This window comes from Mycteria americana (assembly GCF_035582795.1).
Source record: "Mycteria americana isolate JAX WOST 10 ecotype Jacksonville Zoo and Gardens chromosome W unlocalized genomic scaffold, USCA_MyAme_1.0 Scaffold_33, whole genome shotgun sequence".
Lineage (NCBI taxonomy): Eukaryota > Metazoa > Chordata > Aves > Ciconiiformes > Ciconiidae > Mycteria > Mycteria americana.
This window is the reverse complement of record NW_027445439.1, coordinates 1770284-1785985: the sequence shown is the minus strand read 5'-3', so window position 1 is coordinate 1785985 and position 15702 is coordinate 1770284. Positions and strand designations below refer to the sequence as shown.

Here is a 15702-nt window from a genome sequence, read left to right as displayed (position 1 = left end):
TACTAAGAAGTAGAGGGTCATACTGACATGCTAGTGGCTTTCAGGTAGGTGTTCAGAAAGTCCCTCAGCGGTCCCTTGTCTATTCAGGTGTATATATAATCCTACAGTTTTCATCTACGTATAGCAGCCACCACTTTCTTGGATGTGGTCCGAGTTGTGCAACCCATTATTAATGCCAGTGTTTGCTCATGGCCTTGGCCTTAAGCAGATCCTTGGTGTTCTGCGTTTATCGGGTCTTGTGGGTTCAACAGGACTGCTAGTTTCAGGAGCTTATTGTTCCTTGGGAGACTTTCACACGCTATCTTCATGAAGTTCAAGAAGTTCATGAAGAGCCTCATGAAGTTCAACAAGGAGAAAGGCAAAGTCCTGCACCTGGGGAAGAACAACCCCACGCACCAATATATGCTTGGGGCTACCCAGCTGGAAAGCAGCTTGGCAGAAAAGGACCTGGGGTCCTGGTGGACATCAGGTTGAACAAGAGCCAGCAATGTGCCCTTGCAGCAAAGAAGGCTAATGGTATGCCTAATGGATGCATCAGCCAAAGGAACTTGTTGCCATTGCCCCCTATCCCTTAAGTCACTGTGTTCAGTCAGGCAGAGAGAGGATAGGGAATCCTCTGTATCATGTGTTCTCTCTGCCTGTTGGGCCTGTCCCAGGGAAGGTAGGGTGCAATTCTAGTGGTCTGTCTCTCTCTTGGACTCCCTGATACTCCTCAACCTACTTGCCTCTTCCTGGAGTTCTGTCACTAAGCTGTGGAGTTCCTCTGCCTGGTCGTACCTCCCACAGGTGTGCCTGTGGGAGGTTTTTCTAATAATTCTGGCAGGCTTTCCCTTTTTTTTTTTAATCAAAAATGCATGTTTCTTTTTCCTTTGAGTTGTTTTGAATTAATACATATAGGTAGTGTTAGGTGAGCTTAGTAGGTTAAGATTTCTATGTGGTGGCTGGATTTTAAGGAGTTTTGGATGCTAACTTTCAGATTATTTTTCTGTCTTTTCAGGTCTCTGGATGGCAGACTGAAAAGCAATGCAGTTTTAAGAGGTATGCCTTATGTAGCCCAAAATATTCTTGACTAGCATATATGCTAATGATAAAGCCACTCCTTTGAGGAGGGGTCTCTTTGCTTGTCCTCTGTTTCTGTGAGTCTACTCTAATAAGTTTTCTTTGCTGGAATCTCTAAAAGCTGCTTCTTCAAATCTGTTTTGTTAGTGGCATAACTTTACTGAAGAGGTCTGTAATATACCGCTTTCCCTTCTGGTTTATAATTTTAACAAGACACTACCTTAGTAGCGAAAATATAGCATGAATGAGGATAGTTGACTGACACGTCTACCCCCTTCCACCCTCTTCTGCTGTGGATTTTCTTTCAATTAGGAGTTTACTCCAAATACTTTTTTAGTTTCCTCTGCTCCATCCCTTGGTTGAATACTTGGGCTATCAGGCACCGATATTGTTCCTAGCCTCAGTGTGGTATAACATAACAGTTTTTAGAACGAAAAAGAAGAAATAGTCTCTGTTCAAACAATCATTTTGGCATATTGGCTGGATATTTGGATCTGATTGTTTTTTGTTTTGGTTTTTGTGTTCCATCTATTCAGAGGTCTGCCTCTTTTACTCCTCTGCAGTGCTGATATGTTGTGTCTGAATAATTTTGTGCTTTACAGCTGCTAGCCAAAGCACTCTCCTAGAAATTTGCTAGTTCTTCCCTTATCAATTTCAGGATTCATTCAAGAAATTGTAGGGAATCTGTTTCCTTTCTTACAATTTGGAACAGATTTTAGAAAAATAGCCTTTTTCTCCTTCTCACAGAAAGCTAGGTCTCATTCAATCTTTTTAGTACTCTTGTTTTTCTAATTTTTCAAAAGAAAACTTTTCCTTCTCTTCAGGATTGAGTCAGGTCTCTGAAACTTTAGAAGGTCTCCTATTTCTTTAAGGTAGTTGCAATATGGATTTTTTGGTTCTGTCTAAAGAATGATTTCTAGTGAAAAGTACTTCTTTTTTGGGTTAAAAATAGCTCTTCAGCTCATCACAGAACTGCTTGTTTCACTGGCTTCTAAGCTCTGTTTGCAAGGGTCCTAAAAAGTGATCTAACCTGTAAAGGGCTGATTTCTCACATTTCATGTTTCCTGCTTTCTTTTTCAGTAACTGGGACACAAATTAATTTTCAAGAGGTATCCTCTATCTGAGAAGAGTTTTATAATTTAAAAACCGTGAAATTAGAGTGGAGAGTAGCTTCCTCTCTTCCAATAATGGATTTGAGGGTAGGGGATCATGTTATGACACTGGTTCTCACTTACTGGCTGGGTTAAGAGTAAGATGTTTCTGATCAAATGCCATTATGCAGTAGATAAAGAATTTCAGACAGTTATTTACAGTACTTCTCAGTTTGTTTTAGACTTTCTGCTGTAGCAGATTGTTTAAACAAGTAACTGAGTAGCAGAGCTAATGAAGCTTTGTATCCTACAGATTTGTCTTGATTGGCTGTGACTGACATTTAAAAAAGTTATGCTAAGATTTTTCTGTAACTCTCCACTAATTGCTACAAAACAATATTTTGGATATAGGTTTGGTGGCAGCTGAAGGTTTGCTGTGTTCAGTTGTGGAAAACAGACATTCAAAAGCTGAGGGTAAAATTGCAAATGTTCAAGTCCTGGTCCCTCCTCCTGGCTGTTTGCTTTTATTTAAGAACATAAATATCTAAGAGATTTCTGCCTGTGAACTTGACTGCAATCATATGAAAGATTCAGAAGTTCTTGGGCATGCATCTTGTATGCACTGACTAGTCACGTAACCATTGTTACTGAAGGAAGCCAAGCGAAAAACATCTTCAGTTAATATATAGGTGTGTATTTCCCATATTAACTCCAGTGCACTCTAGTGAGTTTATAAATCAGTCTAATCCAGAAGGCTGAATTTGGAGATGTGATTGATTTTTTTTTTTTTTTTAAATTAAGAATAAGAATTTGATGCAGGAAGACTAGTCTAGGTGATGCTTTGCAAAGGTAAACTTATACTCTCTTCTTGTAACTTAAAGCTACAGCTACTTTCACCTCTAATCTTTTTCTGCTAGTTGTAAAAGCAACAAGGTTTAAATGCTGTGATCATGCTATCTTAATTAAGTAGAGTTGATTTCTACGTAATTATGGCCAGATATTGTTTTCCTCAAGTACTCAGTGCAGCTTGAAAACAGTCCAAAGGATAAGAAATGTCTTTCATATCACTTGAATAGACCAATGCATGAGGTATTAATATTTGATTCCCTGCTTAATAGGGGTGAACAATGCAATTTCATTTGTTTTGCAATTTTAAATAGACTGAGCTTTACATGGGCACTTCCTGTTTATTTGGAACAAAATGCATTTAAACTTGAATGCAGGTAAGAATCTGGGCACTAGGTTAGTGGATTATAGAGTCAGGAGGGATGGGATAATTTGTTCCAAATCCATCTCTTGTTTAACAATGGCGATAGGACTTCCCTCAGTTACAATTATTGTTTGAACTACTGGAAGGCATAATAAGTTGTGTTTGAATGTTACAAGCCACCTTACAACTTATGTATACTGGAAATATGTATTTACTATTCAGAGGTATTTCTTTTTCCTTTTTAAATTCAAAATTAGGTTGGATTACTTGCTCTGGAAAAATGCTTTGTGGCAGCATTGTTTACATTACTCAGGATTTAAATTCAAAATTAGGTTGGATTACTTGCTCTGGAAAAATGCTTTGTGGCAGCATTGTTTACATTACTCAGGATTTAGTGGCATTAACAAAGTTATACAAGCTTCTGCGGGGGTAACATTAGCAATGCAAAAAGCATAGGTGCGATAATCTAACTGGGAAAGGACAGTATCCTTATCATATAGGTTAGCAAAAGTCAGGTGTATTTGGAAACTTTCAATAGAGTATAATTCTGCAAAACGTTCAGTGGTGTACTGATTCCTAAAAACATGTCCCTATCAAATCCCCCACAACTACAGTGTGAGGTAAACAGAAGGTTGATGCACTTAAAGCAGTGTGTGCTAACAATACCCATACGATTGTAGTGTCTTCGCCACGTGGTACCCATTGATATGCAACGGTGCTTCCCAACAGAACAGGGAGCAAAACACCGCCATTCATAGTGCTCAATGACTTAACCTGCTGGTAGACACACACAACACATTTTCTCCTTTAATAGGGAGAATAGCAGTGTTGTGGTTTAGCCATAGTCGGCAATTAAGTACCACACAGCCTCTTGCTCACCCTCCCCCCCTTGGTGGGATGGGGGAGAGAATCTGAAGAGCAAAAGTAAGAAAACTTGTGGGTTGAGATAAGAACAGTTTAATAATTGGAACAACAACAAAAAAATAATTAATTGTAATGAGAAGGAAAACAAGAAAAGAGAGAGAGGAACAAAAACCCAGGGAAAAAAAAAAAACAGTGATACAACTGCTGACACCCAGCCAGTCCCCGAGCAGTGACCACTACCCCCCGGCCAACTCCCCCCAGTTTCTATACTGAGCATGATGTCATATGGTATGGAATAGCCCTTTGGCCAGTTGGGATCAACTATCCTGGCTGTGCCCCCTCCCAGCTTCTTGTCCACCTGGCAGACCATGGGAAGCTGAAAAGTCCTTCACTAGTGTGAACATTACTTAGCAACAGCCAAAACATCAGCATGTTATCAATATTATTCTCATACTAAAATCCAAAACACAGCACTATACCAGCTACTAGGAAGAAAATGAACTCTATCCCAGCTGAAACCAGGACAGTATCCACCCCTTATTGTATACCATCTACCTCATGCCCAGGTTCTACCCTTTCCAATACATTCCAATTAATCACCACCACTTTCCCTGTCTTTTGATATATACACAGAGATATCATTCCCTTGGTCTATGGGCCATCCCGCTAAAATGTCCATTGGGTTCATTTAGTCCATGACTTTGGGGCTCCATCTGTCATAACAGTCCTTCAGGGCAGGAGAGATGGTGTGTGGTGTTGGATTGTTGCATGCCGAAGCCAGTTCTGGTTCCATCACCACTGCACTTTGCTTGGTTTTATCAAAGCTCATTTTCCATTAATCTGGGTGATTATTACTGTAATACTGTTGAAACAAAATTCGTGGAGACTACCCTTTAAAATCCAAATCTCCCAACAGGTGAATCGGAGTTTCAGAGTGTTCCCGAAATAAAACTCAATAGCAACGGAGTTACTATTAAGCAGGCATCCTTTATTACAGCGCTGGGCAGCACTGGGGATCGCTCCACCATAAGTGCTCCGACAAACAAGCAAGATCACAGAGGTTATATGTTGCAAAATAACACATATTCATAAGATTAATTTATATAAACATGAGATTTCTTGGAACTCATTAATATATGTAAATGTCCCTGACGCATGCGTACTTAAGTCCTTAGGTGGTCGTTAGGGATCCTCTGGTGGTCGTTGGAGGAAGTCAGTAGTCTTCATCACTCTGACCGCTGACTGAACTTTGTCTTGACGCATGCTCAGTCCATCTTTGTCTTACTCATACCTTCCTTGCATATCCAAAATCAGGTGGTTCTTGTGTGGTTTCTCCTTATCAGCCCTTTCCAGGGACACAGGGCCTGAAGAATTCCTTTTTATCTATCTACATTGCAACTATCTCAGCTAACCAAGGATTTAACACAGGCAAAGCATTCTTACTCTAATGATTAGGTCAAATAAAGAATGCTCGTTAGCAATTCTGCTATCTAAGCTTCCTTACTTAAGGCCAACAATACTGGCAAGCTAGGCCAAATTATCTGCGAAAGGGAAACTAAAAGAAAACATTGAGCAACCAAGATATTTACAACATTTCTTTTTGTCTTTGGGGATTTTAGCTCTTTTCACTGTCAATATGGTGTATAGCAACCATAAAAGTGATGACATACAGTATTATATAGCAATTAACATCATACTATTTAGTTCATTGGCTATTCTCACCCAAAATCAAATCCCCTTGAGGTACACATCAGACTTGCCTATTCTTTCGCATTACCCGCCAAGGACACCCAGGTCCTTGAGCAAAAGCAATCCCACTAATGGGCTTGCCTTTGCCCGAGGCAGGAGTAACCCAGACTGCCTTCCCCAGCATGTTTTTTATGTGCAGTACAGGGACTTTATCTCCTTTGACAGTGTGTAAAAGTTTTGATTGGGCAGGGCCAGCTCGATTGGCAGATCCCCTAGTGTTGACTAACCAGGTGGCCTTTGCTAAATGTGTACCCCAATGTTTGAATGTCCCAGCACCCATTGCTCGCAGTGTAGTCTTTAACAGTCCATTGTATCGTTCAATTTTCCCAGAGGCTGGTGCATGATAGGGGATGTGATATACCCACTCAATGCCATGCTCTTTGGCCCAGCTGTCTATGAAGTTGTTTTGGAAATGAGTCCCATTGTCTGACTCAATGCTTTCTGGGGTTCCATGTCACCACAGGACTTGCTTTTCAAGGCCCAGGATAGTGTTCTGGGTGGGGCCATGGGGCACGGGACATGTTTCCAGCCATCCGGTGGTTGCTTCCAGCATTGTAAGCACATAGCGCTTGCCTTGGTGGGTTTGTGGGAGTGTGATATAATCAATCTGCCATGTGTTGCTGTGAAAAACCTAAATCAGGACTCAATAGTCGGGATGACTATTGCAGCGCTGGGCAGCACTGGGAATCGCTCCGCAAGGTTAGCACAACACATCGGATCATATACAGAAAAATCATACATATTCATCAGATTTCCTGAAAAGGGCCGTTTTATGGTGATGAGTTCCCGGAATTCATTTACATAGTCCAAGCATGCACAGTAAAATTAGGGTTAGGGTCTTTTCACCCTCCCGGTGGTGTTCCATAGTCTTCCTCACCTTGTCTGCTAGTTGAACTTTGGGCTTCCTTTGTCCATATATAGTCATTGAATTAGCTCATCAGTCCTTTGGCCTTGGAATGTTACAAGGGGGTCGATTTAAGCTAGTTCTTTGGTGCTTATCTGTGGCACAATCGTCCTGAGTTCCTGTTATCAGTGATTTAATTAGGGAGCCTAATGAGCTTGCTCAAGGCCTGTTTAATCCTATCAGGTAAGAAGTCACAGGAAATGTCCCACCATCAACTCTGCTCAGCAGGTAACCAAAACTATCTTTGCAGGGGAAGAGAACAAAAGAGAACAAGGATGCTAGTGAAACTAAAAAAATGCAAGTCTATGTCTTAGTCAGGGATTGTCAGGGATTTAACCCTTTCACATGCCTCCCCACATTTCAGCCATCCCCCTCCATACCACAGAGGCTTTAACCCCTTGGCTTGCTTGATTGCAGCGCATGTTTCACATTCATGGATAACCTGTGCAATAGTGTCCATGGTCAAGTCCACCCCTCCATCATGAGCCCATCTATATGTTGCATCTCTTCCTTGATGGCCTGAGGGGTCATGGGCCCACCTAGCTATAAATAATTCACCCTTATGTTGCCAGTCCAGATCCACCTGAGCCACTTCAATCTTAGCAGCCTGATCCACCTGCTGGTTGTTTTGATGTTCCTCAGTGGCCTGACTCTTGGGTACATGAGCACCTAAGTGACATACTTTTACAACCAGGTTCTTTACCTGGGCAGCAATATTTTGCAGCAATGCTGCAGCCCAGATGGGTTTGCCTCTGTGCTGCCAGTTGCTTTGCTTCCCTTGCTGTAACCACCCCCACAGGGCATTTGCCACCATCCATGAGTCAGTACAGAGATAGAACACTGGCCACTTTTTTCGTTCAGCAATGTCTAAAGCCACCTGGATGGCCTTTACTTCTGCAAATTGGCTCGATTCCCCTTCTCCTTCAGCAGTTTCTGTGACTTGTTGTATAGGACTCCATACAGCTGCTTTCCATCTCCGATGTTTTCCCACAGTACAGAATCACAGAATCATATAGGTTGGAAAAGACCTTTAAGATCATCGAGTCCAACCGTAAACTTAACGCTACCAAGACCACCACTATACCATGTCCCTAAGCACCTCATCCAAACATCTTTTAAATACTTCCAGGGATGGTGACTCAACCACTTCCCTGGGCAGCCTGTTCCAATGCTTGATAACCCTCTTGGTGAAGTGAAATTTCCTAATATCCAGTCTAAACCTCCCCTGGTGCAACTTGAGGCCATTTCCTCTTGTCCTATCACTTGTTACCTGGGAGAAGAGACTGACACCCACCTGTCTACAACCTCCTTTCAGGTAGTTGTAGAGAGCAATAAGGTCTCCCCTCAGCCTCCTTTTCTCCAGGCTAAACAACCCCAGTTCCCTCAGCCACTCCTCATAAGACTTCTGCTCTAGACCCTTCACCAGCTTCGTTGCCCTTCTCTGCACACGCTCCAGCACCTCAATGTCTCTCTTGTAGTGAGGGGCCCAAAACGGAACACAGTATTCGAGGTGCGGCCTCACCAGTGCCGAGTACAGGGGCACAATCACTTCCCTAGTCCTGCTGGCCACACTATTTCTGATACAAGCCAGGATGCCATTGGCTTTCTTGGCCACCTGGGCACACTGCTGGCTCATATTCAGGCAGCTGTCAACCAACACTCCCAGGTCCTTTTCTGCCAGGCAGCTTTCCAGCCACTCTTCCCCAAGCCTGTAGCATTGCATGGGGTTATTGTGGCCCAAGTGCAGGACCTTGCACTTAGCCTTGTTGAACCTCATACAATTGGCCTCGGCCCATCGATCCAGCCTGTCCAGGTCCCTCTGTATAGCCTTCCTACCCTCAAGCAGATCAACACTCCCACACAACTTGGTGTCATCTGCAAACTTGCTGAGAGTGCACTCGATCCACTCATCCAGATCATGGATAAAGATATTAAACATAACTGGCCCCAGCACAGAGCCCTGGGGAACACCACTTGTGACCGGCCGCCAACTGGAGTAAACTCCATTCACCACCACTCTCTGGGCCCAGCCATCCAGCCAGTTCTTTACCCAGCGAAGAGTACACCTGTCCAAGCCATGAGCAGCCAGTTTCTCCAGGAGAATGCTGTGGGAAACGGTGTCAAAGGCTTTACTGAAGTCTAGATAGACAACATCCACAGCCTTTCCCTCATCCACTAGGCAGGTCACCTTGTCGTAGAAGGAGATCAGGTTGGTCAAGCAGGACCTGCCTTTCCTAAACCCATGCTGGCTGGGCTTGATCCCTTGGTTATTCTCTACATGCCGTGTTATAGCACTCAGGATGATCTGCTCCATCAGCTTTCCCAGTACCGAGGTCAGGCTGACAGGCCTATAGTTCCCCGGGTCCTCCTTCTGGCCCTTCTTGAAGATGGGTGTCACGTTTGCTGATCTCCAGTCAGCAGGGACCTCCCCAGTTAGCCAGGACTGCTGGTAAATGATGGAAAGGGGCTTGTTGAGCACCTCTGCCAGTTCCTTCAGCACTCTCGGGTGGATCTCATCAGGCCCCATAGACTTGTGAGTGTCTAAGTGGTGCAGCAGGTCACTCACCATTTCCCCCTGGATTATGGGGGCTCCATTCTGGTCCCCATCCCTACCTTCCAACTCCGGGGGCTGGGTACCCAGGGAACAATTGGCCCTGCTATTAAAGACTGAGGCAAAGAAGGAATTAAGTACTTCAGCCTTTTCCTCAGCCTTAGTCACTGTGTTCCCTCCCCCGTCTACTAGGGGCTGGTGATTCTCCTTAGCTCTCCTTTTGCTGCTAATGTATTTGAAGAAGTGTTTTTTGTTGTCTTTTACAGCAGTAGCCAGACTGAGCTCTAGCTCGGCTTTGGCCCTTCTAGTTTTCTCCCTGCACAGCCTTGCTACACCTTTGTAGTCCTCCTGAGTTGCCCGCCCCTTTTCCAGAGGTCGTAGACTCTCCTCTTTTTCCTGAGTTCTAGCCAAAGCTCTGTATTCAGCCAGGCGGGTCTTCTTCCCCGCCGGCTAATCCTTCGGCACATGGGGATGGCCTGCTCATGTGCCTTTAGGACTTCTTCCTTAAAGAATGTTCAGCCTTCCTGGACCCCTTTACCCATTAGGGCTGCCTCCCAGGGGACTCTCTCGACCAGTCTCCTAAACAGGCCGAAGTCCGCCCTCCGAAAGTCTAAGGTGGCAGTTTTGCTGACCCCCCTCACCGCTTCTCCACGTATCAAAAACTGTATCATTTCGTGATCGCTCTGCCCAAGACGGTCTCCAACCATGACATGGCTCACAAGTCCTTCTCTGTTCGTGAACAAGAGGTCCAGCGGGGCACCTTCCCTAGTTGGCTCACTCACCAGCTGTGTCAGGAAGTTATCTGCCACACACTCCAGGAACCTCCTAGACTGTTTCCTCTCTGCTGAACTGTATTTCCAGCAGACATCCGGCAGGTTGAAGTCCCCCACAAGAACAAGGGCTAGCGATCGTGATGCTTCTCCCAGCTGCTTATTGAATAGTTCATATGTCTCCTCATCTTGGTTGGGAGGTCTGTAACAGACTCCCACCACAATATCTGCCTTGTTGGCCTTCCCCCTGATTCTTACCCATAAACACTCCACCCTATCATCACCATCATCGAGCTCTAAACTATCCAGACACTCCCTGACATATAGGGCTACCCCACCACCTCTCCTGCCTTGCCTATCCCTCCTGAAGAGTTTATAGCCATCCATCGCCGCACTCCAGTTGTGCGAGTCACCCCACCACGTTTCCGTGATGGCAACCATATCATAGTTTTCCTGATGTACAATGGCTTCCAACTCCTCCTGCTTGTTGCCCATGCTGCGTGCATTGGTGTAGAGGCACTTCAGCTGGGCTGTCACCCGTGCCTCCTTCATAGAAGAACACCCCTTGCGTGCTTTGAGGCGTTTCACTGGTGTTTCCCTCTTGGCTTCTATTGCCTCAGTATCCCCTAGCTCAACTGTGTTCAACTTCAGCTGTGCCCCAGCGTACCGCACACATCTCAGAGACACAGGCTGAGTGCCCTTGCTGGCAGCCGCTCCCTCTAACCGTGGCACATCGTCCCTCAGCTTCCCTCGGGCAAGCCTGATATTATCCCCCTCCCCCTTCGGGTCTAGTTTAAAGCTCTGTGGATGAGCCCTGCAAGCTCCTGAGCAAAGATTCTCTTTCCCCTTTGAGAAAGATGAATCCCATTCAGACGCCAGCAAACCTGGTGCTATGTAGGCTATCCTGTTGTCAAAATAACCAAATCCATAGCAATGACACTAGCCACGGAGCCATGAGTTATTAGATTGGGTGTCTCTGTTCCTTCTAGTGTCGCTGCCCACAACTGGAAGGAGAGAGGAGAAAATAACCTGTGCTCCAGAGTCCCTTACTAGCTGTGCCAAGGCCCTGAAGTCTCTTTTGATTGCCCTAGGACTTCGTGTTGCAGCTTCATCACCCCCCACATGGAAGAGCAGTAGAGGGTAATAGTCCGAGGGCCGTACCAGGCTAGGGAGTATCCTAGGGATATCCTTCACCCGGGCCCCAGGGAGGCAGCAGACTTCCCTAAGAGGAGGGTCCATCCGGCATATCGGACCCTCGATTCCCCTCAGAAGGGAGTCACCCACAACTATAACCCTTCTTCTCTTCCTTGTGGAGGTGGTGGTAAGATGAGAGGTACGTTCTTCTGCGCTGGGCAACACCTCTGGTGTAGATAGACTGTCATCCCCATCCTCCATTGACTGGCATTCCACCTCCAGGGCCTCATACCTGTTGTACAGAGGCACCTGGGGAGGCGAGGTGGGCAGGGAGGGCATTCGCCTGCCGCCACAAGCGTGGACTTGCCTCCATTCACTCTTTTCCTTTGAGCTGCTGCCTTCAGCCCGGTGTGTGGGGGGGATACAGGATCCCCTTGATCGTGGGTTCTTACTGGTGGCTGCTGCTGCTCCTGTTCCTGTCTCGGGGGGGGGGCAGAGCCTGGCACCACCAGTCTATCTCTTTCTCAGCCTCCCTGATGCTCCTTAACCTTTCTACTTCCTCCTGTAGCTCTGCCACCATGCAGAGCAAATCATCCACCTGGTCACACCTCACACAGCTGTCCACATGGCTGCCATGCATGAACAGTGAGAGGCCCAGGCACTCCCTGCAGCCTGAGACCTGGGTGGTTGCATGTTTTTGTGGGAGCTCTGTCTGGGTAGCCACATCCACTCTGGCAAGCACAGTGGGCATCGCTTTCTGACGAGTGAAGACCATAGCTGAGTTTCTTCTGAAAGGATGGGGACTACCGAATGAACTCACTTCTCACAGTTCCTCTTGAGCTGCTAGGGTGACTTCGCCTTCCTCACACGCCCTGCCTGCGCAAACTGACGCGCCACGCCTTTCCAACACGCCACACTCTGTTTGCCCATCCTGGTCGCTTGTGCTCCCTGGGGGCTGCTCTTGTACGGGAGAGGAATTGCCGCCGTCACTCTTGTCCCCGCCCACGCTGAGTCAGAGCCGGGCCCTCGTCAGGAGCTCTCTCCTTCCTGCTCAGGGGCCGGGGCGTGGCTGCGGTAGCCCTCTCTCTCCGTCCCCCCCCTTTTTTTTTCTTTTCTTTTTCCTCCCTTCCCTGCGCGGTTTTGCCGCGGTTTAGCTGATCCAGCAGCGGTCCCCCGACGCGGTCCTCTGTCTCAGAGCTGCTCGCCTCGGAGGCTTCACTGAAATGGCGGTTCCAGTGTGTTCTACTCGTTCTAAAGTGCCGCCGTCACTCCAACGACAGGACCCATCAGTGAACAGGGCATATTGCTTCTCATTTTCTGGCAGTTTATTCTACAGTGGGGCCTCCTCAGCACGCGTCACCTCCTCCTCTGTATTACAACATGATTGTATGTCCTGTATTATAATGATTGTATGTACTGTATTATGACATACAGTAATGATTTCAGTACAGCACTTAGATACCAAAATACACCCAAGGTCACTTTTTTAATAAAATATCTCCCAGGCAAAACATCACCAATTAAATCAGAGCACAGCAAACTGCAAAAACCAACACCAATCTTTAACATGTACAGCAAAAAAATGAGCATGGTGCAAATCAGGAAAAGCAATATCAAGAACAGATTAATCAGTATCGTGGCTCGCAACTATTAACAGATCTAAATTCCTTAATATGCTCTGGTTAATTTCTTATTATCTCAAACCCTTCGAGCCCCACTTTGGGCGCCGAAAAGGACTGTTGTGGTTTAGCCCCAGTTGGCAATTAAGTACCACACAGCCGCTTGCTCACCCTCCCCCCCCGGTGGGATGGGGGAGAGAATTGGAAGAGCACAAGTAAGTAAAGTAATGGGTTGAGATAAGAACAGTTTAATAATTGGGAAATGTATATATAGAAATGTAATAATAATAACAACAACAACAACAACAACAACAACAATAATAATATTGTAATGAAAAGGAAAACAACAATATAGAGAGGAACAAAACCCAAGGGAAAAAAAAAACAGTGATACAACTGCTCACCACCCGCCGACCGATGCCCAGCCAGTCCCCAAGCAGCGACCGCTACCCCCCGACCAACTCCCCCCAGTTTATATACTGAGCATGATGTCATATGGTATGGAATAGCCCTTTGGCCAGTTTGGATCAGCTATCCTGGCTGTGCCCCCTCCCAGCTTCTTGTGCACCTGGCAGAGCATGGGAAGCTGAAAAGTCCTTCACTAGCGTGAACATTACTTAGCAACAGCCAAAACATCAGCATGTTATCAATATTATTCTCATACTAAAATCCAAAACACAGCACTATACCAGCTACTAGGAAGAAAATTAACTCTATCCCAGCCGAAACCAGGACAAGCAGTAATCCCTTGCCTATCCCCAAGGATAGCTACAGGGACTGCTTGTATTCCAGGCCCCTCGTGATACCAAGTGGTACCCTAGCAGATTGTGGTTCGGTAAGGATAACTCGACCTCTTTTGGGTAACAAAGCAGAAATGGTTAATAAATGTTGACCTGCTGCCCAAGATATTTCATGATCACCACAATTGCGGCAACGGAGGGCTGCTAACGGTAGCTCTTCTGGTTGCCATAAAGTTGGACTCCACTGCAGGTCTGCGATTGGTGATGTCACTGCAGAAATGGTATTTGGTGTGCTATGTAGCTTCCCACCTGTTGCCCATGGGATAGCAGTAGCTGTGGGGGCAAGATTTCCTGCTTGCCCTGTGAGCAGTTGAAGTGATGTGCCATCCATCTGCAGTTGTCCCATCAGGTCTTCTTGCTGTATATGAACAGTTATGGCGCGATCAGGTGCATCTCGCAAACGCTCATAGAGTGTCATTCTCCCAGCATGACGATTATTCAGGTAGAACATTGCCTGTTGCAGCACCTCCCCCCACCCCTTCAGTGTGTGGGTAGCTGTCAGTTTTTGTATTTGGTCCTTTAAGAGGTCATTCATATGCTCTATCAGACCGTTTGCTGTTGGGGTATATGGTAGGTGATATAACCATCATATACCCACATCATTGGCCCAATCTTGGACTTGCTGTGCAGTAAAATGGTTTCCTTGATCACTCTGGATACTCACTAGTATGCTATAATGCATACATAATTGGGTGAGGGCAGCAACGGTGGCAGCTGCATCTGCCCTTGTATTAGGAAAAGCTACCAATATTCCCCTATATGTGTCTACTGCAGTCAAGAGATAAAAATATGTTCTGGAAGGCAGGAGAGGACCAATGTAGTCAATTTGCCAATCTTTACATGGGGCTGATCCACATTGTATGGCACCGTCTGTGGTTGATAACGCAACCAGAGTAAGCTGAGTACTAATGGCAGAATTAGCTCATGCAGCGCGATAGGCCATCAAAGGAATGTCTATACCTTTGCTTAAGCCTTGAAGCCACATAGCACAGGCACCGCGATGGCCTGTGGCCTCATGTAAAACAGCCACCTGTATGCTTCTGTGGGTACTCACCATGGTATCAGCTGCTGCGTTTAACTGAGCTTCCAGTGTATTCTTTTTCATGTGTGTCTACATGTCGGACTGACAAGGGAAAGCATCTCGCAAACTCAAGTAGCTTCTGCCATAGGTCAGCACCCCACAAGGGATGACCTGCTACTTGCCAGTTAGCCACTTCCCAGGATGTTATCCAAATTTGTAGACCTTTATAGGCCACCCAGCTATCAATATGTAATAAAACTTCTCCAGTGGCCTCTTCTATTCCAAGAGTTGCTGCACGCAATTCAGCCCATTGACTAGAACACACCCCCCCCATGCATATGCAACTTCATTCTTATATGGGGCATACACTATTGCACGCCACTGATGACGTCCCGTAGGGGTGTAGGTTGCTGACTCGTCAGTAAACCAAACTGCATGTTGGCGTTCTGTTGGAACATCGTTAACCGGTGGTGCTTCCGCCATGGGGGATGGGGCAGTCAGCGGCCTGATCGCAGGCAGATTGTCTGATAGAGATGGCTCATGTCAAAAGGTGATAGCCCCTAACAAAAGCATGTGTGTGGTTGAAATGGTTCGACTGCCCATACGCAGGCGTTGTTGCAGACAGTGTTTCCATTTAAAATGGGTGGCTGCCTGTGCCACCCCTGTATGAGCTTGGTCCGATTCATCTGCAACCCAGCCAGCCAAGGGAATAGGCATTCAAACAGTCACAGGCGAGGGCCCCGTGATATGCTCAGTGTCTTGCAGTGCCCAAACTACTGCTAGAATCTATTTTTCCAGGGGTGCATAACCATCTTCTGCTCCTCGCAATGTCCGTGACCAGAACCCAATAGGCTGTGTTGCAGTGCCACCTGTTGCCACAGGCCCCAAGATGCGACATCTCCAACAGCAGTAACCTCTAATTCAAAAGGT

General features: G+C 46.1%; 1 protein-coding gene and 1 long non-coding RNA gene across 9 annotated transcripts in view; both read left to right on the top strand.

Moving 5' to 3' along the window:
- Window positions 1-15702, top strand: part of LOC142403083 (polycomb group RING finger protein 3-like) — a 175151-nt gene that overhangs the window by 59750 nt on the left and 99699 nt on the right. For 7 of the 8 annotated variants that reach the window (XM_075489248.1, XM_075489250.1, XM_075489251.1 and 4 more), the window contains exon 2: window positions 998-1038. The exons of the other annotated variant lie outside the window; for it this stretch is intronic. The gene's annotated coding sequence lies outside the window, so the exon portion shown is untranslated. The remainder of the gene's footprint in view (window positions 1-997; window positions 1039-15702) is intronic. 8 annotated transcript variants of the gene reach the window in all.
- LOC142403090 (uncharacterized) overlaps window positions 12621-15702 on the top strand; it is a 171493-nt gene continuing 168411 nt past the window's right edge. Inside the window, exon 1 of the long non-coding RNA XR_012773608.1 lies at window positions 12621-12687. This is a non-coding gene — a long non-coding RNA (uncharacterized LOC142403090). The remainder of the gene's footprint in view (window positions 12688-15702) is intronic.